Source organism: Strigops habroptila, chromosome 14, assembly GCF_004027225.2.
Source record: "Strigops habroptila isolate Jane chromosome 14, bStrHab1.2.pri, whole genome shotgun sequence".
Lineage (NCBI taxonomy): Eukaryota > Metazoa > Chordata > Aves > Psittaciformes > Psittacidae > Strigops > Strigops habroptila.
The window spans coordinates 12,253,261-12,275,889 of NC_044290.2; the positions used below are offsets into that span (position 1 = coordinate 12,253,261).

At 57.5% G+C, this 22,629-nt stretch overlaps 1 protein-coding gene across 20 annotated transcripts in view; it reads left to right on the forward strand.

Moving 5' to 3' along the window:
- RBFOX3 (RNA binding fox-1 homolog 3) overlaps nucleotides 1-22,629 on the forward strand; it is a 140,687-nt gene that overhangs the window by 40,774 nt on the left and 77,284 nt on the right. For 9 of the 20 annotated variants that reach the window (XM_030505970.1, XM_030505978.1, XM_030505983.2 and 6 more), the window contains exon 2: nucleotides 22,173-22,265. The exons of the other annotated variants lie outside the window; for them this stretch is intronic. The gene's annotated coding sequence lies outside the window, so the exon portion shown is untranslated. The remainder of the gene's footprint in view (nucleotides 1-22,172; nucleotides 22,266-22,629) is intronic. 20 annotated transcript variants of the gene reach the window in all.

Below are 22,629 nucleotides of genomic sequence, written 5' to 3' on the forward strand. Positions count from 1 at the left end.
CATTGTGGTCCTTTCCCGTCCTCTTGATCTGCTGCAAAGACCCTGTGGAGCAGCACTGGCATTACAGAGGGTTTCTTCCCAAAGGGGTCTGAGCAGATCCTGCCCTGTTGCTTCCCTAACACACTGTTAATTTAATGTCTCGACTTGGAGCCATTCACTCCAGGATAAATGGCTTTTCCGTCCAGAGCCCATGTGAGTTACTCTGATGTTTTGCTACTGAGTAGATGGGTATAGGGGAGAGCCGGGTGTTGGACTGGGTGATAGGCAAGAGAAGCAATCTCTGGGAGGCCATCAATTTGGATTAAGCTTTGTGGACTGGGATGTAGGGTAATCACCATCCTTCATTTCAGGGAGGTAAGAAACAAGTCAGCTTCTTTATGGATCGTTATAGCTGCAGTAGGAATTGCTTCCACCCTGGCCATGGGCGCGCATCCCACCAGGCAGGCAGAGGTGGTGGAGGAGGGTGTAAAGCCAAAGGAGTGAGCAGCTGCAGCAGGTCATGCTGGGGAAGATGTGGTGGGATTCAGTGGGGGAGCAAACCCCCTGCTCCCCAGGAAACTTGGGTCTGGACCTGCCTGGGATGGGATCCCATCTGTTCCTCCTGTGGTGCCTCCAGTGGTGTTCACTGCAGAGGCTCCTGGATGGGTGTTGGAGTTGCTCTTTGACCAGAGCTCGGTGTCCAGTGGACCTGCTTGAGTGAAAAGATTCTATGATTCCATCCCCTGGTACAGCATGGTGTGTGGGGGGGACGGACCAGCTGCTGCCTCACTCTGCATGCGCAGCACCCCCCCCTTCCCAACCCTGCAGCGCAGGAGCTGTGGAGCATCTCCTGGTCTGCTCCAGCAGCGCTCTCCAGGCATCCTCCACCCGTGTGCGCCTACGCTCAGGCAGCAAGAAAAGGCTCAGTCCCGTAAACAGGGGAGAGGAGGAGTGATGGAATGGAAATGGGAATGGGGCAGCACTTGGAGGCGAGGGAGTGCGGGTGCGAAGGGAACCAGCCGAGTGGAGCTGGTGCACTGCTGCCTGCACACTGCCTGCATTGCTGCCTGCACGCTGTGGTAGGGAGATGCTCGCAGGGCGGAGAGCTCTGAGCTCTGCACAAGGCCTCTCTTCTTCCCTTTTGTTTGTACTTTTTTTTCTTTATATATTTGAGTGCTTCATTTTCCAGGAGCTGTCATTTTACATAAACCTCTCAGCGAGGTACATCCATTCCCACTGCCAAAATCTCCATATCAAACACTTGTAACATGCCGCTGAACTGACAGCCCCGACTCTCGGCGCTCTGTGGCTTTACAAAGGGATGCTGCGTCGGTGAAGGATATAAATACACGCGGTGAAACGACACGCAGCGCTCGCTCCCTGCTCGCTCCCCTGCTCTCTTGTTGCCCAGTTTAAATTCATCTGCAGCCTCAGCACAGGAGCCCGCGGCCTCCCGCTGCACTGCTGTGTGCGAGGGGATGCGGGGCAGGCAGCTGCGGTGCTGCATGGGTGCTGCTGCAGCCGTGCTGGGCCTGGCTGCTGCATCGCTGCGGGGAGGTGATGCGTCTGCTGCAGGGTGAGCAGGCTGCACCCCAGGCTGCTGGGAATCCTTCTCCAGCCTAGATGTGGCTCTGTTGGCACCTTCTTGTGGCTGCCCTATCGCTGGCAGTGTTCAAGGCCAGGCTGGACAGGGCTTGGAGCAACCTGCTCTAGTGGAAGGTGTCCCTGCCCATGGCAGGGGGTTGGAACTGGATGAGGTTTAAGGACCCTTCAACCCAAACCATTCCATGATTCAGTGGTTCTGCCTTGTGGCAGCTGTGGTTGGAGCTATGGGATGGGTTTATGGACTTGGGCAGTTCCTCTGGGATGTGCCCCATCTGCCACCACTGTGGTGCATTTGCTGCTTGTTGCCCTGAACCCCCCTTGTTCAGCAGGTGCATCTCCACTGCAGTCAGGGTCCCCATTCCATTGGGGCATGGAAAGGCCTCATCTTTCTTTGTCTCAAATCCCATTTTAATGGGAATATGTGGACAGAGAGAGTTAAGGATCCCACTGCTTTCTTTCCAAAGAAGATTCTTTTTTTCTGGATGAAATTCAAATCCAACCCCAAATCTCTGTTTCTTTGCAAAGGAGAAGGAAGGAAATGCAAAATACGCTCCCCACCCCCCAAGTCTATCAGTCTTGCAGCTGATGAGCAGAACCATTCCTGCTCATCCTGGGATTCCCTCCCTCCTCTTTGGAAAGAATTCGCTGTGGTTGCTGATGGTGTCGTAGCCACATGGTGCTGGGGTGGCCATGAGCACCCCTTGGTTCTTCCCCAGGGTGAGACATGGTTATCCAGGGAGGCAGTGGGATGCTGGAGCAGGGGAGAGGGTTCTGCTTGAGGGCCGAGAGCTCCCATGGTCCTTCCTCCCCTTCCTGGCACTGGGGTTCCATGGGCTCTGTTGCTCTGTTACGCGGCTGTGCCATTCTGTTGGTCCTTCCCTGTGGCACGGGTTGCTGGTGCCCCAGTGCTGGCAGTGCCACTCTTGGAGGTTTCTGCTGCTTGTACAGACGGGAACCTCAGCTGGGAAATATGAGGGTTATTTTCTTTAATGTAATTCCATTAAAATGGTTTTTAATTGAGTTCATTTCTGTAAGTTCAATGATAAATTTTTAAGTGCCTCAACTTGGAGAGACGGGTCCATGCTCGGCTCCTCCGCTGCTTGCATGAGAGAAGCTCCAGGACCTGGAAAGTTTCTGGTCTGTTGCTGTTTCCATTCTCAGAGGTGGTCCGAGCGCTCTGCCCCAGCTGAGGGGAAGCTTGGCACATGTGTGTGGGGTGTGTCCCCGGAGCTCCCGTCCCCCGGCTCTACTGCCCGCACTGGTGCTGCTGGAGGACACGGAGATGCTCTGGGTCAGGTCTCTGGAGACCTGAGCTTGGCCGGGGGACTGTGGAGGGTGAGGCAGCGCAGTGCAAGCTGTGATACCATCTGTGCCCTCGCTGGCAGAGCCGCACAGGCCTCGCGGCCGCAAGCAGCTCTTTCTAGAGGAGAGGAGTGCTCCTGGCTGATGATGATGCTCCTGCGAGCCCAGGCAGCACCCATGTGCTGGGCTGGCATGTGCCAGGGGTTGTACTGGCCCCAGGGGTGTTGCACTCACTGAGTGCCCACTGTGAGCTCAGGGCAGTCCTGAGGATTCCCTTTTCCCACGTCAGAGGGAACCATCCAGGCTTGGCTGATGGCTCCAGTGCGTGGCTCAGCCCAGAGCCTTGCGTTTGCTTCAGGGGAGAGGTGACCGCTCGTTCTGGTGCTGGAGGCTGGGCACACGGTTGAGCTTTCCCCAGGCTGATGTATGGATGCTTGGGAAGGGCCAAGCTGTCGAACCCTTTGGGAAGGGGCTCTCCTGGAAGGAGCGGGTCTGTTTCTGTGCTTGTGTGGCTGGCATGGCGCTGATCTGTGGGGAAATTCCTGGTTCCTGATTTCCCGGGCAGGGCTGGCTGGCATGTGCACACCAAGGAGGCAGCGTGCCTGTGGCAGGAGCAAACATCATGTGACACTGCATGGTTTGAGATGGGGCCCTTTAGTCCGTGGCTGCGCTGCAAGGCTGGGTCCCCTTGGCTGGCAGAGCCCTGAGGAGCTGTAGATCGGGGAGGTTTGGCTCAGAGATGAGCACCCATCCCTGGAGCTGTTCCTGGCCATCACTCCCCTCAGCCCCCCAGCTCCCCTCTCCTTGTCCCTGTGCTGCACAGGCTCGCTGCTGGGATGCGCCATGGGCACACTGGGTTTGCCCATCTGCTGCTGGAGGGGAAGCGGGAGCAGCGGGGGGTCTGGGTGATGGGTTCAGCCAGAGCATTGCCCTTGGCTCCGTCCCTTGCAGCACAGGCAGGCGGTGCCTCTCCCAGCGTTCCCAGTACCTGCTCTTGGTCCCGTGCCCGTTGTCCCGCTGGCAGCAGCAGCTGCTGTGGCTGAGCCCGGCCAGGAGCAGCCCCCGGTGCCAGCTGCCTCCGGGCCACCTTCCCTGCTCCTGTCTTTGTCCTGAGGCTTTTCCCTGCCTCCCTGCTCATGCGTGTTCCTGCAGGAGCGCTGGTGATGGAGGGAGGGTGCAGGCTGAGGGGTCAGTTGGGCTGTGGGAGGTGGAGGGAAGATGGTCTCTGCAGGCAAAGTTCATGGACGTCCATCACTGGTGATGGGAAGTTTTTGTATGTGCTGATGAACTGCCTCCCTCTGATGTGACATGGCAGGATAAAATATGAGCCACCGCATTCTTTGACTTAAAACTTAATTAAAACTATATATCAAAAATGCGAGACCCCAGGCTTAATAAAACCTGATAAAATTATACTAATACACTTCAATTTCAATCCAAGGCTCCCTGATGGAAGAGCGTGAGAGGCTGAACCCATAACTGGATTAGAAACACCTCCTATGCAATATTTATGGTGCTGTCCTGCTTGAGATGCATGGCTTCTGAGGAAGACTCTGGCACAGTGATGAAGAGGTGTCAGCACAGCTTACATGTAAATAGGAGAGGGCAGGATCATACAGGCTCTTCTGGCAGAGGGAAATACCTCCGGACCCTGGCTCTGCCTGCGCTGCGTGGTGCTGCCACAGTCCCCATCTGTGGTGCTGGTGGCCCATCACCCGTTGGTCAGGTCGAAGGAAGAGGTGCTGAGCTCTGGTGGTGGGCTCTGCCCGCAGGCTCCTGGCAGCTGCCGGTGCTTTGCTTTCACTGGGTGATTTATTGAGTGAGATGCTGTTGGATTAGAGGCTTAGAGCCAGAGCCCTGCCATTAGAAGCTGAGTGGAGAAAATGAGCCTGTTAGCTCACCATGCTGAAGTGTGGCTGTTGTGGTGGGGAATGTGGCAGTTGAGCTGCTGGGGGGTGCTTTCATGGTGGATATGCCCCTCTGCTCCAGGTAGAAATCAGCAGCAGCATGGTGTGTCCTGTATAGTTCCCTCAAGCAGGTTCCCTCCGGCACAGCCCAGAGCATCCCTGCTGCTGGAAGTGCTTGCTCAGCCTTTTCCCACTGGCCTCATGTCCCCAAGTTTCACTTTTGGGCAGAAATGCCCTGGGTTTGTGTCTGTGAAGGGGTTTGTGCTCGGTGGGATTGGGGGTTCCCGGCATGCTCAGTGGCTGCAGTGCCACCTCGCCCTGGTGACACGGGAAGCAGCTCTGGTAGACTGCTAATGTGGAGCATAAATCGTGGTGGGGACAGGGTAGGTCAGAGCAGGGAGGCAGGACCAGTAAAGCATTGCGGTCATGAGGCGCCGGCCTTAGAGGAGAACCCAGGCTGTAATTACAGAGCAAAGGGAAACATGCAGTGATGCGGCTGCGGGAGCTCAGCCCTGCCCCTGCCCTGCTGCCCATGGACACCTCACATCAGCTGACACTGCCTCTGTGTCCTCCCTGCCAGCCCTGTCCTGCTGCAGCGGGTTTTGGGGAGCGATGTCTCTGCTCACAGCCTGGAGCAGTGTGATTCCGGGGTCTGCTGCCTCCATTCCTTGGGTTGCACCTAAACCCATCAGGCCAGCCCCGTTCTGCCCTGGCCGAGGGTGATGTGCAGCCTGCACTTGGTTGGGATGCTGAGCATGGACGGGGTGGCGGCAGAGCTGTCTGTTGGGGTATAGCCACAGGGCTCCGTGCCCATCTCCTCTGGCCTCCGGTGCTGTTCCCTCCACTTCTCTCCCTTCCAGGTGAACGGGTGTGTGTCTCTGGGGAGCACTGGTGTGTGTTGGTGTTTCTCCAAGGCGGTGGCAGCCTGTGGTCCTCTCACAGCAAGCGGTCAGGCTTGACCCTGGGTGCTGTAGAGGGGGTGAGGTGGGTGCTGTGTGTTGGGGAGACTCTTCCTGGGCAGGAGGGGACATGAGGGCAGCAGGTCTGCCCCTCACAGGGTCCCTGTCCCCTTGCCCCCTACCCAGGTACCTGGAGGCCAGCAGTAGGGGCAGACTTAAAGGAGAAGGGGGGTGGTTGGGAGCTGGTGCCTGTCGCTGCCCACTCGCTGTCCTCCTCCCTGCCCTCACCCCCGGCTGCTCCTCGCGCCGTCCTGCTCCAGCGCTGGCTGCACCACGGAGCTGTATTTGCAGAGACTGTGGGGGATGGCATGTGTGTAAAATTAGCACTGCCTTGTTAGTCCTTTTCAGGCTAATTCGGAGTGAAATGCTTTAGCAGCGGTGGGCTGATTCTATCAGGAGAACAAGAACTAATTAAATTCACTCTGACCATCAAGCAGTAAATTATTTATACCCAGACAGATGCAATCTAATCGGTAGCATGCAACCCCACTGAACTTGCATCCTCCTTGGCTGGCGGCAAGGAGCAGGTCCAGTGGGCAGAGGGGGCAGCAGGAGGACTGGGGGGCAGAGCGAGGGCGGGCAGGGAATGCAAAGTTGTTCTCCCTTCTGGAACCAGTGTTGTGGTGGGACCTGTGGCCCCGCTGGGGAGCTGCAGGGGTGGCAAAGAGTCCCCCCAACATCTGCCTGTGTGAGCTCCATCACTCCCCTTCCCACACCCAGGCCCAGCGTCACAGACAGGGCAGGGCAGGCGGCTCAGCTCAGGGCAGATCCGAACTGTTACCATCTCCTTAAGGATGTATTTTTTTGGCTATCTGAGCCCGGTGCCTGATTAGATCATTCTTACATCTCAGTGGTAACCTAAGCTTTGACTGCTTAAAGGCTGCATTTCACTCTAATTACTGTTGAGCCGAGATCCTCTTCTCTTGAGTCAAAAGAGTAAAAAATGATTTGCTGATCCTTTGGGAGAGGTGTAAAGGATCCAAACAACCTGGGACACTGCTCTGGTTGGAGCTGGTTAAAATCGTGTGTTAAAAGTGATCTGGCTATCATTTATATTGTAGGGACACAAGGAAGTAGTTGAGGAGCAGCCACAATGGCACGTTGTGGGGTCCTTGCCGCAGATTTCCATCCCATCCTTGGGCGAGCACAGTGTTGGGAGCACTGGTTTCACTGGTGAGAGCTCGGCTCCACTGGGACAGAGCAGCCGGGAACATGTCAGGGCAGGCAGGGTGCGCAGGGATGGGTTTAGGTGTTTAATGTTGGGCAGGTGAGTGGCCACAGCAGCATCTGCCCCAGGAGCTGCCCCACTGTGGGGATGGGGATGGCTCCTCTGGAGGGGATTTGGGGGCTCTCGCTGCTTTTATTAAGGTGTTTAAAGATAAATTGGCTGTGAACCAGCCTGTATGTCTCTGGTCTGCAGGGCTGGAGCAGAGCTTCCTTCAGGGCTGCTCAGTATTCCTTCCAGATAAGAGGGAGCGCGGGCAGGCAGCACTCGGTTGCTTTGCACTGATTCCTTCCACGATAGATTTATTCTGCCATATTACTTGAGGTAAAGGCACATCCATGGGTGCGGGCAGCACTGTGCTCTGCTCTGCTGCGTTTTGGGGCACTTGAGCCCAAATGGTGTTTGCATTTACACTGGCGATTAATCTCTGTAGCAGGGGAGGGAACTCTTGTTATGAATCAGGCTCATAACTCTCAGCACACATATTTCCAAAGCCCTGTTGAACTATTAATCCTCCTGGCTCCCTGGGGTAGGGAGGATGGAGGGGGAAATGTCACCTTGTGGCAGGAGAGCTGTGATAGGCAGCCAAGGCAGCCAGCTCCGTCTTGGAGATGGCTCCTGGTCTCCAGATCACTCCAATGGACCATGTGGCCTCACAATTGATTTAAAAAGGAAAAAAAAAGAAAAAGGAAAAAGAAGGCAACTGCTTAGCTCTGGGTTTGCTGCTGCTGAGAGGACAGATTTGCCTGCTGGCAGCTATCTGCCATTAAATGGATGAGCTATTCAAGTGTGGGTTATGGATTTAGGATCAGCCTGACTGTGCTGGAGAAGACACACGATGCTGAGCCCAGATGGATGTGTGGTCCGGGACGAGCTGACACGCTCTTTTCAGTAGCGGCAGAAGGTGGGATGGAGGAGCCTTCTCAGGAGCAGATAACCTTGCAAAGGGCGAGAAGCTTCTCCAAGCTCCTCCAAACTGCTCTGTCCAAGCGCGCGGGTGGCTTGGCCGGGTTCCCTCCTGGCTGTGTGTGAGAGAGGTTCATGGGGGGGGCACGAGCAGAAAGGCTGGAAGAGGAGCAGGAGGAGCGAGCATGGGGCCTGGCTCATGGCTGAGCTGGATAACAGGAGGTTGATTAAACAGGCTCTGCTGGGAAGAAGGAATTGGGAATTTCCCTCTGGGTTTGGTGATATTCACAGGAAGAGGCCACAGGCTTGTGGCAGTGCTGGAGGAGAGGGGCTTGGATGTGCTGGGCGATGGGGCCGGGACTCCTTCATCCCTGTGACAAGCTGTGCAGCACCGCCTGCAAACCTGCCATGGAGCCGAGCTCCTGGTGAGCCCTTGGCTTCCTTAGTGCCCCTTCCCCATGGCGAGCACGGGAGCAGCGTGCCAGGGCCCAGCTGGTGCCACCACCATCCTTCTCACACTGGGCAGCACCGGGAGATGAGCTGTGCTTGGCTTGAGCGTTTCAGAGCCTGAGACCAACTTCCAGGCTGCAAATATCCCTTTCCAGCCCCAAAGATGCCACAAAGATCCTCACTGCTCCTGCAGGCAGCAGCACACGTGGCCCTGGCATCCATAGGGACAGCGTGGCAACGAGGGAGCGAGTGGGACCCACTGGCAACCAGCAAGGAGGGGACCTGGTGTTTCGGGTTTGGCTCACGCAGGTCACTTGTACATTGAACAGCCAGGGAACGAAGGCATCTCCCCGGTGTTGCTCCAAGCGGGGCAGGATGCTGTGTGCTCCTAGCCCTGGGATGTGCCCGTGGTCCCAAACTCCATCACCCTGGCCCACGGGCACTGCCAGATGCAGTCAGTGTATGGATCCAACCCGGCAGCACTAACACGGTCCAGGAAACACAAGCGTTTAAATTTTGTTATTTATTTTTATTTTCCATTTTTGACATTGTTCCTCAACCCGCTATCGCGCTCCTTGTTAAGCTGTTAACTCACTCCATTTATTTAGTACGAGCATTGCTGAGAGCTCATTTTTATCTTGGTGAAAACCAGACTTGCTCATGGGCACATAATGAAATTGTATAAATATACCCTTAGCTGGGAATCTAATTTATTTTTCCTGTTCATTATGGGGTAGAAGGCCATTATGAGATGTATAACTTTTTTTTTCCCAGTGCTGGAATTGAAGGGCTGGTGCGGGCTCTTTTTATACTGATGATTTCGTCCTGATTCAATTTAAAGCTGGTTAGAGCTCAAATACTGGAGCATAATTGACAAAGATCAGTGTGGGTTGTAATGCTAATGTCTTGTCTGCGGCTCGGCAGCAGCGCTGGGCGAAGGTAGGTTGGAAACCGCGTCCGGCAGAGAGTGGCTGGGTCCTGGTGTGCCTGGGACAGGCACAGGGAGTGGGATCAAGGTGCCTGAGAGCGGCACATCCACAGGGATCACTGCTGAGCCGTGGGATCGTGGAGCCCAGCTCGTCTGTGCCGTGGGGAGCAGTGGTGCCCCGCGCCAGGGTCAGCAGGACGTGAGTCTGTCCATTTGTCCATCAGCGGGATTGATTTTGACTGTATTGATATTGCTATAAAGTCATGTTTATAGAGCTATAATTAAGCGGGGCCATTTAGCAGGCAGTGTTAAGTGCTGAGCAGATTTATGGCACGGTGCAGCCTTCTGCGGTGTTATATTTCACCATGAACTACACCAGGTTTTTATGCGCTCTGCGATTGTGTTCGTTTGACAGTGATTAGTATAATGGGGGGTTCCGGGGTCGTGTTGCCAAGCTAAGGAAACAGCAATTACGGTCCAGCTGCAGTATCAACTTAATTGCATCCATTTGCAAGCGACACGAGCCCGGGCGTGCGGGAGCAGCTGGTGGGGCGAGCCCCGGCCACCCCGTGCCGGCAGCCCCGGCCGGTGGATGCTGCTCACCGGCTCCGCTGGCTGCGGCTCTGCGGGACCGTTACTGAGCAGAGGGGAGGACACGTCCTGTGCAGGCGCTGGGTGGCTGTGGTGGGGTCTGTTCTGCTCTGGTGAGATACCCCCTGCCGTCGTGTGTCGAGCTCTGGGGGTGTCAACGCAAGAGGGGCATAGAGCTGTTGAAGCAAGTCCAGAGGAGGCCACGGAGCTGCTGCGAGGGCTGGAGCAGCTCTGCTCTGGAGCCAGGCTGAGAGAGCTGGGCTGGGGCAGCCTGGAGAAGAGAAGGCTCCTGAAGGGGAGACCTTACAGCAGCTCCAGTGCCTAAAGGGGCTCCAGGAAACCTGGAGAGGGGCTTTGGACAAGGGCATCTTGCAGTGATAGGACAAGGGGAATGGCTTTAACGTGCCAGAGGGGAGACTGAGATGAGCTCTGAGGCAGAAGCTCTTCCCTGTGAGGGTGCTGAGGCGCTGGCACAGGGTGCCCAGAGAAGCTGTGGCTGCCCCATCCCTGGCAGTGTTCAAGGCCAGGTTGGACACAGGGGGTCCAACCTGCTCTGGTGGAAGGTGTCCCTGCCTGTGGCAGGGGGTTGGAACTGGGTGAGCTTTGAGGTCCTTTCCAATCCAGACCACTCTGGGATTCTGTGGGCTCCTGTACATGCTCAGGTGGACCAAAATCACTGCTGCTGGGTTCTGGTGAGTTTGGGGTTCCTGGTGCTGTGGGGATGGCATGGCAGAGCCTGCGGGAACCAGCTTCAATATAGGGGTACCAGCAGCAGTGGCTCCAGGGGCTTTTCTGGCATGGCCGGGGCTGGGTTATCTCCCTGCGCTGTGTTCCAGCCGTGCTTGCTTCCATGGGGAGAGCTGAGCTTGTCGCTGGCAAGCAGCGGTGGGGCCGAGGCTGCCGGTGCCCCTGGCCGGGCTCACGCCTTTCCCTGCGCTCCAGAGCTGCTCGGCTGGGGGACGAGCAGGGACAGCGCTAGAGAACAGGAGAGGCAGCGAGTGAGCAGGGGCCAAAGAGCCACTGGTGAATTTGCCGCGGTGCAATTAGAGCTAACCTTGGCGTGCACTTGTCAGCCTTCCCTTTGAACTCTCTACCCCAGTGGCTTTCCTGAGACATGGAGATTTACTGGCTCAGCCCTTCGCCATCATGATGAGTTGTGGTGAGGTTCTGCAGGGCGGTTAAAGAAACCCAGGGGAGGCTGTGAAGGAGCCATTCCCGAGCATGAGGAGTTTCTGTGTCCTTCTGTGGGGAGGTCCCATCCTTTAATGGGGTATGGGGAGCCCCTGGGGAGCACAATGGGCAGGAGCTGTCCTGTACCCCAAAGCACAGCACAGAGAGGCAGCTCTGCTGGTGCTGGGCCGTGCTGAGGTGTGTCTGTGTGTCCATGCGTCTTGCTGTGTGACACTGGTCCCTCTCCTGCTGGCCTAGAAGCAGTGGAGCATCACGTGAGGCTCATGGATGCGCTACCACAAGTGCAGTGATCCCATCTCTTCACAAGCAGAGATGGAGTTGAGAGAGGGCAGTCCTCCTTGCTCTTGCCCTTGCTATGTGCACTTTCCTAACTCACTGCAGGAATCAGATGGGCTTTTGCCGACTAAGAGGTGTTAAACGGCTCTAAATACTCTTCACACTGCAATATCTCCACCACAGCGTTTAATTGAGTGCCACAGAAATGCCTATAAATAAATGTAATATGCCTGTGCCAGTACCCTCCTACAGCATCTCGGAGCTTGCAGGAAAGTTGACAAGTGGCTTGTGCTCAGGCTGCAGCTCCTGCCCTCCCTGCTCCTGCCCTTTTCTCCCTTTTTCCCCCATCTGAGAGTGAGTGAGTCCAGCCCTGTGTCGGTGCTTCTCTGCCTGCCCTTCTCCAAGGCCACGGCTTTCTGCCCTGCTTGCTCTGACACCCAGTACAGTGTCTGTGCAGCCACGTGTCCCCAGGACCAGGGAGCCCCGGCGGTGCTGAGCTGCTCTGCAGCGATGCCATCCTGCTGGGATGCAGCCACAAGAGCAGGGATGGGGGTTCTGGAGCAGCAGCCCAGTACCAGGCTGCAGGACCGATTGGATTGGGACTGGGAAGCTCCTTGCAGGCATTCCCACTGTCCCTGGGGGCTGCATCCCCAGGCGCTGTACCCGCCTGCACCCCAGGGTCAGCAAGCAACAGTGAGGAACAAATGCAAGTGTAGGAAATCAGAGAGCAGAAGGGTGCAGAGCATTTCCCAGCTGTTTATGCTGTCCCTGCATCTGTATTTGTGTCTGATTCCTTTGTGATTGGAGATTCATATACACCAAAACAGGCGGATTTCCCACCAGGCTGCCTTAAATCTCTGGCGTATCAGACTCCAAGTCCAAGCAGACAAATTGTGCTGTGCTTTATCTGTTGCGAAAGGTACTTTTTGGTTTCTGGTGTGCAGTGATGCTCCCAAGGAGTGCTGCTGAATTCCTTCCACGTTCCTTCCCAGAGCTTTTATTGTTAGAGAGAATAAACAACAAGCTTAAGGAAAGGGAGGAGTGGGCAGCCGGGTGCTCCTTGGCACCGCTGCTGATGCAGTGCTGGGTGTCCCCGGGGTGGCCACAGGGCAGGGGATGGAGCTGGCTGCACACATGGGGCTGTTCCCATTGGCACCCCCCAGCCTGCTCTGTGTGATGCTGCGGGGTCCCTGGGACACCCCTGCACCAGGCAGCTCCTCTCATGGGAAGGGAGCGTTGGGGCCTGGCTCCGGATCCTTAGCCAACTGAGATCCCTAAATAGGATGCTCAGACTCGTCAGTTGACTGCCTCTCCAGGCTGATGAGCCACTCTGCTGTTACTATTTAAAATCCTAATTGCTTTAATCAACTCGCCTTTAGCCGCAGCTCAGCCAGCGCAGGCCGGGGCTGAGAGCCCCCTGCGCTCTCCCGGCACAGCTGCATCCCTGCTCACGGCACACCGCGGCTCTGCACCGGTATGTGCCGGTGGTGGGGCTTGGCTGCACTGGTGATGGGCCGGTGGGATGGCTGCAGAGCTGAGTGCAGGTCTCCCGGGGAGCGGGAGGACATGGACTTTAATGGATGAGGAGAAAAGGAGCTGCTGTCACCGTGGGCTGAAAGATGCCAATGCTTTAATGAGCTGGGAATTCCTGGTGTCCTCTCCTGTAGCTCTCAGTGCTCACCTTTATCGACATTAATTCCCTTCCAGGGTAAAATCACTTCTATTAGCCGGGACCAAGGACACTCCTGGTCCTGCTCCCTGTTCCCAAGAGGGCAGCAGCCCCCTGGGAAAGGGGAACACATCCCAGCCCACGGCTGCAGCTTTGCACTTGCAGCTTCTCGGAGCTGAGGTGGTAGCAGGTGGGCTGCAGCCAGCCCCGGACATGGGTTTAGTGTCCTCCAGCCCCCTCCTGCCTCTAGCTCAGCTTCCCCGAGCGCAGCCTCGGGGAGTTTCTCTATCAGAGGCTCAGGGCAGAGGAGGATGAGGATGACGCTGGCTGATCAGCACTGGGTATTGGCTGTGCTGGGCAGGGGCAGCAGAGAAGACTCAAATCTGTGGGTGCAGTGCCACAGCTGAGGGACTCCCTCCTGCCTTCGCTGCCACTCTCTTTGGAGGTGTGCAGATCCCCAGGGCCAGTTCTATTCCTTGGCTTGAGGCTCTGCGGCTGCTAGAAGCTGAGCTGGGCAATAGGGATGCATTTGCCCCTTGCCAAGAGGGACCTGGCAGGAGAGGTCTGGGACCGGGGTGCCTGGGCCGGCAGCCGCAGGCAGGAAATGAGCAGGAAGCTGCCTGCTGCGGCCGGCGATGCCGCGGGATCTCCGCTGCGGCTCCTCCTCTCTTGCCAAGCCTGGCAGCGTGGAAGGCGTTTGCCAGGGGGACGGTGCTGGCACCCTGGGTACCAGTGCCAGCTCCTGGGGACAGGATGCCCCTCGCCTTCTGTTGTGCTGTAACTTGGCTTCTCCAGGTGCTGCATCCACCTGCAGCCCCTCTGCCAGTGCCAAGCACACCCCTGTTCCCATCCCACCACGCTGGTGGCTGCTGCAGCCTTCACACTGGTGATACATGGTGGGTTTGGGGGCAGAGCGGGGTCCCTGTCCCCCGGAGCTTGGTGCCTCCCTCGCCCGGCCCCGTGCTGCCGCAGCCTGCTCGCCGCTGGCGTGCCGGTGATGAGCGGAGCAGGGGCTGCACGGGTGACATGTGGCCGCGGCCCTGGGGCTGTGTTGTCCCAGAATACCCCTGGATGAGCAGGGAAGCTCTCGCAGTGGGTTGTACAACTTGCATCAGACTTCCTGGGGAGCGAGGACATCTCTGCATTTATTCAAGGACGTCCCTTCTCAATTAAATCCCAGCATGGACTAAACAAATGGGCTGCTGAGATCAAAGGGTTTTTTTCTTTACTCTTTTTTTCCCAAATCGTTGAAAAGGCACATTGGAGGGAGAGGGGTGAGTTGGGCTTCCATTCGCCTGCTGAGGAGGAGGAACTTCTGTTAATTTCCCATTAAGGCCTTTGCTGTGTTAATGTAGAGCTGGTGGAGTGTTGTTAGTGTTGGTTGTGGGATGATGCCCCAGGAGGCTGCGGGTCAGTGCGGGATTGCCCATCACACACCAAGGGATCTGAAGCCCCTCAGAGTGATGCCGTGTCCTGGATCTGGGGCCAGCCCGGACCCCTCACCCCAGCTCTGGGGTTGGTCCCTGCCTGGCCGTGTACCCCCCAGCCCAGCTTGGATTGATGGTGTCGTTAAAGCACCATGCTGGCCTGGGGCCGGCCCTGCTGCCTGGCAGGATTGATGGTGGAAGGCAGGATGATGCTTCTGCCTCCACGAAGGTTTTATCGCAGCCATTAAACAGCTGAGTGTGTGCTGGGCTGGTGCAGCAAGGGGCTGCCTCTGCTGCCATCGGTAATGATGGGGGTCAGTCTCCTGGGGACCCCTCAGGTGGGGGCAGTGCTGGGATCCCCCAAGCTACCATGGTGTGGGATGTGATGGAATGCTGCAGCTGCATGGGGATGGCCGACCTTGTGCAGGCAGAAGGGGCTGAAGCGCTGCTTGTCTGGGTGTGAATCCTGGGTTGTGTCCGTGGTGGAGCAGCCACCCCAGGGCCTGACCTCCTCCTGCTCCCTCTGCCACGGACCCGTCTGTGAAGAATCGATCCCTTTGCCACCAGCCCTGTCTCCTTTTTGCTTTTAAACGGTGTCACTCTGCTATTTCCTGGCCTCTCTAATAGATTTTTATATAATCACTACAGTGCACTTTTAAAGAGTGATAGATCACGTTCATTGCTTTTCCCTGTGATTAATTTCCCATAATAGTCCTCTGTAACACCAAGGCAAAGAGAGGAGAGAGAAGAAAACCCCCACATTATCCACTTTGTGCTCAGAGTATAAATGAATTAGATTTAATTTTTGTTTAATTGTTTCCATAGCTCAGCCTCTGCTAACTTTGCAGGATAATTTATTTTGCAGTCTTGGGGAAAAGAAGGGAAGAAAAGTCTGTGCCACCGCGCGCTCTGCCTGCGGACGGGAGGTAATTACAGCTCAGAGCCTTATCTGCTTCTAATTACTGGAGCTGCCTTGGCCACGCTCCCCTTCGGACACCCCAGGTTGAGCATGGAACAGAGTGTGGCGCCCAAAGCCTTGGGTGAGCTGGGAAGGGGCAGCTGCGACACAGGACATTCTCATATGTTTCTACAACTAGAAAGGGCAGGGACCTGGGAGCTGGGGGGCTGCCGTGGGGCAGGGCTGGGCTCCCTTCCTGCTGCCTTGTTCTATGAGCACCCCAGTGGGATGAAGGCGATGGGCTTGCTCCCATGGTACGCCCTGGCCCCACAGCTGTGCAGAGTGGGAGCAGGCTGGTGACTTGCATCCTGGAGTGACAAGTAGCCAGGGTGAGGGGAGTTGATTCTGGCCAGTTGATTTTTTGGAATAGCCCATTAAGGGGAAGGTTCCGTGGGGAAAGTGGGGGCTGCGGGCCTCTCCTGGCTCGGCTGAGCCTTGAGCATCCTGCCCCGGCCATGTTAAAGCCAGACCCCGGGGAAGTGACACATGGGAGCAGGCAGGGATCTGGCAGCATCGTTTTCTGCCCATCATGCCACTGTCTCTTGCTCCAGAGAGCTGCTCTCGGGGGTATTCTCTCCTCTCTGTAGGTCTGAGCTGGTGCTGTCCTCTCCATGCGCAGGGTCCTTGGCTTCCCGGGAATCATGTCCAACTTCCCTGTGCCGGTGCCTGAGCAGGGGTTGTGCCAGCAGCAGGGAGAGGGGGCTCTGGGAATTGCTGCTGGCATCCAGCATCCTCCCCTCCGATGGCCCCCAGCCGCTGGAGCCTAGTCCCATCCTGCTCCCACTGGGAGCGTGGGAAGAGCAGCGGGGCCGGAGCCACTGCGTGTCCTCCTCATCCAGCATCACGATTAATCACTGCTGTGGGGCACTGGGCCCCTGCTTAGAATGCACGGGCAGTGCTGAGGTGAGGCAGGAGCTCGAGAGAGCCTCTGCTAATCTGCTCCCTCGGAGACGGGCTACCTTCGGCCTGTTAATCAGTTGCAGTAATTACAATGCCAACTTTACATGTGGAATGTTAATTAAAGGACGGGACACAGGGACCTGCAGCCTGGCAGTGAGTGGTGTGCTGGTGGCGAGAGGTCAGCTGGGCTGGAGGCTGGGGGTGACTCCAGCACACCCTATCCCAGCTGCTTCTCCTCCCTGCATGGAGCTGTGGTGAGGCCGGGCAGGGTCCGGTGGTGCTGGGCAGGGTCCCATGGTGCCAGGCAGGGTCTGGTGGTGGTGCTGGCAGGGCACCGGCTGGCTCTGGTTGCTGACAGTTAGTGCTGCCTCTGCTTTGTGGTTCCTGGAACACAGCTGCTGCTTACCTCTAAAATTTCTTTGCTGATGTGGATGGCAAGTTTTGGTGGGGAAATAGGATATTGCAGATGGAGCTCCACTGCCCTCCCCGCTGCTTGCCCTGGCTCTGCTCTCCCCATACTCCTGAGCCTCCCCTTCTCTGAGCTGAGCAGCTCCTTCCCTCTGCATCTCTTTCCTATGCTCCGAACATCACCATGACCTTCTGCTGGATTCACTCCTGTGTATTAGTCCGTCTGCACTGGGAGGCCCAAAGCTGGACACAGGATCCAGATGTGGCCTTGCAGTGGCAGGGGTGGCCGGGGCACACCGCTGGCTCGTCCCTCTGCCCCAGCAGCACGCTCCTGCCCGGCCGGCCATGGCAGCTCTGCTCTGGGGACAGGGCTCAGTGTTTTCCTTCCTGAACTTCACCAGGTCCCCCTGAGCAGCAGCTCCATCCCATGATGCCTGGCCACAGTACTGGGAGGAGATCCTTGCTCTCCATCCCACGCTGCTCTTGCTGGTAGCTTTAGCCCTTGGCTGGTGCTGGTGTGTGGGAAGCCCTGGGTGCTGCCTCTGCAGAGCCCTGTGCTGCGATGCTTTGAGAAGCATCCGTCTGGCCACACTGAGCCGCAGTTGTCCCTTTCCTGTCCCTGAGGAATATGTGGCATGCCGGCAGCCTGCGGCCCCCCCCGGCTCTGCTGCATCTGTGCCCTTGGTGTGCTTGCTGGTGCCACAGCTCTCTGAAGAGGGGATCACTCTGAGGGCCCAGGTTTGAGCTGAGCCCGGAGGTGCTGGGTGCTCCTTGCTGCTCCCCGCAGTGTGCCCAGGGCCTCATTAGGTGCAATGAGCAGAGGAGGGATGTTGGGAGAGCCTCCTGTAGCCGGCGGAGGTGGGCATCAGCCGGGGGAGGCATTAAAACCCCGGTCAGCAGCAGCGAGGAGCGGTGCTGAGCGATCTGCCGGGGCGTTAGTGCCCTGGATTATTGCTGCCAGCAGCTGAAGGAGAGCAGGGAAGAGGCGTGAGCTGAGAGGAATGACAAAGAGGGGAAGGAGAGGAAGAAGCCCTGGAGGAGGAGGAGGAGGAGGAGGAGGGGGAGGCTGGATCAGTGCCGCAGGCAGCGCGGGGTGCTCCAGCAGCGATGCTTTGCTGTCTCAGCATCTGCCTGGTCCCTGCTCCCATGTGTGTCCTATTCCCGTACCCTGTCCCATGGCAGCCACCTCCCCTGGTGCTGCCAGGGGCTCCTTTCTTGTGTCTCTTTTGTTTTCCCCAGGGGAGGTGGAGTTGTCGGTCACTCGGATCTCTCACTGTCGCTTTCCCATGGGGTCTTGACCAGATTCACTAAAGCTCTTCTGTCTCTTCGTCCACGCTGGTCATAAATCTGCGGCTTGTCTCGCCGGGCTCTGGGCTGTTGCCAGTCTTCCTATGATCCAGCTTCTCAAAATGAGGAATGCTTCTCCTGGCATTTCTAACTCCCATCGCCGGCGGCGTTGGAAAGGGCAGGGGGGAGGATGCGTGCGCTGCGGCAGCGGTTCCAAAGGCAGTGCCGGGAGCCGCAGGTCCGTGTCGTGGCCGGGAGGGCTGGTGAGGCGCGGTGCCAGCACCGGTGCTTGGGTGGGTCCTGGGGGTGCTGCTGTCCTGCCCGCCCATCCGAGAGCCTTCGCTGCTGAGGAGCCTCAGCAGCATGAACACCGTGCCAAGGTAAGGGAACAAGGGGCTGGTGCACCCCAGAGCAGAATGTCGTGCCGGGCTGGCCTTCCACCGCCATGGCAGAGGTGGCACCGGTGCTGGTGATGTGCCCGTGTTTCGCCGGTGCAGTTGACTCGAGCTGCGTTGGGAGTAGGTGAAACCAGAAAGCTGCTGTAACTCTGGAGGAGCAGCGCTGGTGGTCCAAGAGGAGCCATATTGTGTACTTGCTCTCCAGGTTCGGGATCAAGGATGATCCCTCAGGACATCGCTGGCTGGGAGCAGCAGGACTGCAGCCTGGAGGATGGAGTGCGAGTGTGGTCAGAGCTGCCAGGGCTGAGCGCGGCAGCCGGCCCATGGGGCAGCCGGGGGTCAGGAGTCCACCTCGAGCCGGAATGAGGGATTCCTGCTCCCTGGCACCCGGCCCTGCAGGCATTCCAGAGCTGATCACGGGGCAGCTTCTCTAAAATACGGCCAGTGAGCGGCCAATGGTGAGGGACAGGGTTTAAGATCCTTATGGAGAGGAAGAGTGGGATGGGTGTGATGAATACACCCCTGGGTGGCCGAGTGTCACCTCGAGAGCCTGGGGGGCGTGTGCAGGTGGGGACCATTGCTGTCCCACTGTGCTGTACAGACCAGCTGTTGCCTCTCTGGTCGACCCCCAACAGCCTCATGAACAGCCCTTTTTCTCCCTTCTTGGAGCTACTCGGATCTGCTCCATGGTCTTTCTCCCCTTCCTTCCCCAGGTACCGTTTCGCAGCTGTATTTCAGTCACATGGAGGTGGCTGGTGGGGGTCATAGTGCTGGTCCCAGAGCTTCTGTTGACACTGATCCCTCTTTAGGATACCTTCATCCTTCTGTGCTAGAAAGTGCTGGCGTTTCTCCATGCAGCTCCTTCCTCCTGGCAAAGCACCAGCTGCATCACCGGGAGAGACACACCGCGGCTTTCCTGTGCCTTGTTCTCTGCCCTCCTACCCGCCGCCTACCCCAAGAGCTGCCCATACTGGCGGGTTGTGCACCTCGTGCAACCTCATGGCCCGTGAGAGCGCAACTGCACCGAGCCACTGGTGGGCTGGTGCTATGGGGTGCTGCTATGGGAGCTGGTGGCTCTGGTGGTTTGACATGGCAGAGCACGACCCTGCGCCCTGGGCAGTCCCTTCCTGCATAGTACCAGATGCTTTCTGTGCAGTTTGAGTTCTTCCATCACATTCATTTTAGGAATTAATTAAAGCATTTCTCATCCCTCCCTCTTTCTCTTCCTCCCTCCCTCTCCCCCATTACATACAGCTGCACATGGATTTTAGGGTCATGCTTGTAAATATAACATCAGTTATATTTACATTAATGGGTGTTTGTTTTAGAGAAAACAGCAGAATTCCCACAAAAATAAATGCTCTTTGTGTCCCACGTGGGCACCGTGGCCCTGTTGGAGTGGAGGCTCTGAGGAGGGTGCCCCGGACAGCCCCTGCCCCTCATCCACAGTGGTGGGTATGGAGAGCTCCTGCAGGGGCTTCCAGCATCCATTGGGTACTGGCTGTGAGGAGCAGCACCGTGGGATGGGTGGGTGGGTTTTAGCCCCCTGGTCCCACACATGGGTAGCAGCAGGCGCAGATGCCGAGCTGCCGGGTCAGCTACATGCATTTGCCAGGGATAAATCCCATCCTGGAGCGGGGCTGCTGCTAAAACCTGCCTCTGCCACGGTGGGCAGCGGCTCCGTTCCCTTTCATCAGGAGGTCAGGTGGGGGAGAGTGTTTAAGAAGAAGAAAGAGAAAGGGGAGGGAGGAAGTGTAATTGTTTTCCCAAATGGCTCTCAGCTGCTGGGTGTCTCTAAAGTTGCCTTTGTGCTCCTGCGGTCAGGCCGGGCAGGGCCTGGCCCCGGCGGCGTGGCGCCGACCGCCTTTGTCAGCGTGGCTGCAGTCCCGGTTATTAGCCGGGATACGGAGACCCAGAACCTCAGATCTTCTGTGTGGCTGGTGGGAGAAATAAGCAGAGCTGCCTTATCATGCTCATTTAACTGGTTAATACATCTTCAGAGCAAATAATGCAGTCTGTGGGTGAATTGCTTAACCAACCTCATTACTATTGTGCATTTAGCAGCTTGGAGGAAGATAATACCTTTCAGGTTTGACCCAATTTTAGTTTTTGTTGTCATAACCATGGAAAATCGACCTTCAGAGACCCTCAGCAGTGAGCCTGAATAGGAAGTGATTTACAGCAAAAGTGCTGTGCAGAATACTTAATGCACTTGTGCAGAGAAGCAGGCTGCAGCGTGGTCCTGGCATCCCTGCGCTGGTCCTGGCGCTGCTCCGGCTCCCGGTACACACTGCCCATCATGTGGGACAGGGTCTGCTGTGGCTTGGCCGTCACCGCTGCTTCACTTCACTGCATGGTGCCATGCTTCCTGCCCACAGTGCCGGGGTGCTCCTCAGTGGGGATGGAATGGGCACCCCCTTCCCTGGCCACCAGTGCTGCTGGCTGTGGTGGTGCAGGACCACTGATGCTGGTGACTGTCATCATGGCCCATGGCAGAGGTGCACCTGCAGAGCATTTCTGGGCTCAGTGGGCGCCATGCCTAGCCCCAGGGATTCCCAGGGGAGCAGCACCCTAGCCCTGCCTCAGCCCCATTCCTGCTGCCGGAGGTGGTGGTTAAGCATCCCTGGTGCTCGCAGCCGCGGTGCTGCCTCTGAGCATTGGGGCATGAACGAAAAGGTAGAGGGGGATGTTCCTCACTGTAAAACTGGAAACAGAATTGCAGGAGAGCTGTAGAGCTGTGAAGTCCAGGGGGTTCGTGCCCCATAGGCTGCCTGCCCGGCTGACGGGGAGCTGGGACTGATGTATTCCCTCCATCCCCACCCCACGGCTCCCATGGCACTTTCTGGGCCCATTTTCTCCATCCTTTTGTTCAAGGTTCCATTCCTTGCCTGTCTTTCCCTTCTTTCCTGGCTCTTTCATCTAATCGCAATGCACCTTTAGTCCAGCGGGGCTCTTGAGGCTGTGATAACTCCCTGCTCTCCAGAGCTGGGCTAGGAAAATGCAAATGCTCTGAGAAGGGATGCATCCAGCTCCCTGACCACCTCCACTTGCCTCTCCGGTTGGCTCCTAATGAGCCTTTTCCTTCTGGCTCACTCATCCTGCGCCTGCTCGCAGCGTCTTAGGGACTGTGGTACACGCATGGTGAGTGTGCGCCCCGTGAGCAGGGTCTCTCAGCCTGGCCTTGGCCGGACCTTCCTCTCCCCACCACCGCTTGCAGGTGCTGGGAGCCGCCAGCCTGCGGCTTGTCTGCAAGTGCCCCTCGTCTGCCCGGCTTGCGCCGTGGGAAGCGGTGACAGCCCTGATGCCGCGGTGACAGCCCTGACGCTGCGCCGGCAGCGTTCCCACGGGTGGCATGTCACCCGCGCCTGGCGGGGGTGGTTCCCGTCCCTTCGGCTCTGTCTGTGGCAGGCAGAGACTTTCCCAGCTCTGGCGGCGGGGGTGCGTGGGACCTTCCTCTTGCTGCGATGGGGAGGAGGGTGGCAGGGAGGTGACAAGCCTTCCTCCCCTTCCCCTGAGGCAGCTGCGAGCACGGATCCGCCACCCAAAGCCTGGATCCTGCTGCTGCTGCGGTGTGTGGGAGGTCCCCGCGGTGCGGGATGCAGCCAACAGCAGAGCGGGTGATGCCCGGGGGAGCTCTGCCTGCTCCCATGGAGGCTCTGCCAGGGCTGTGGTGCAGGGGTCAGTGGTGCTGTGGGGCTGCTGCCGCAGGGATGTGCTCTTCTCCCTGCTCTCCCCAGGACTGTGCTGGAGTAGGGGCACAAAGCAGGCAGCTAATATTAGATTGCTTTAATTCTCCTGTTTTGCAGCTAGAGGAGAAGCTGCTCCCTCAGCGCAAGAGTTGAAACTCTTTAGCCTTCCTCCGTGTCACCTCTATGGCCATGGATACCTCCAGCTGTGACGTAAGTGAGACTCGGGGGGGAAAAAACATCTTCTGTTCAGCATCAAAATCCTATTACCAAGTGCCGTGTTCTGCTGCACAGATAGCAGGCTCGGCACAGATAAGTGGGAAATAGCTCCTGATCCGGGCTGGAGCAGGAGCCGTATCTCTGGCTGCACAGGCTCAGAGTGCTGCTTCAGTGCGTTTGCTGCTGAAAGGCAATTCCACTCTCCCCCTCCTCTGCAACCAAGGGAAAAACCACTGCGGGAATTCGCCCTCACCCCCTGCTGTCGTCCCCAGCACTGCCCCATTGAAAGGGGTCTCTCCATCACCCCACTGCCATGGCAGAGTCCAATGGACCACGCTGGGCTGATCATCCTCCCAGG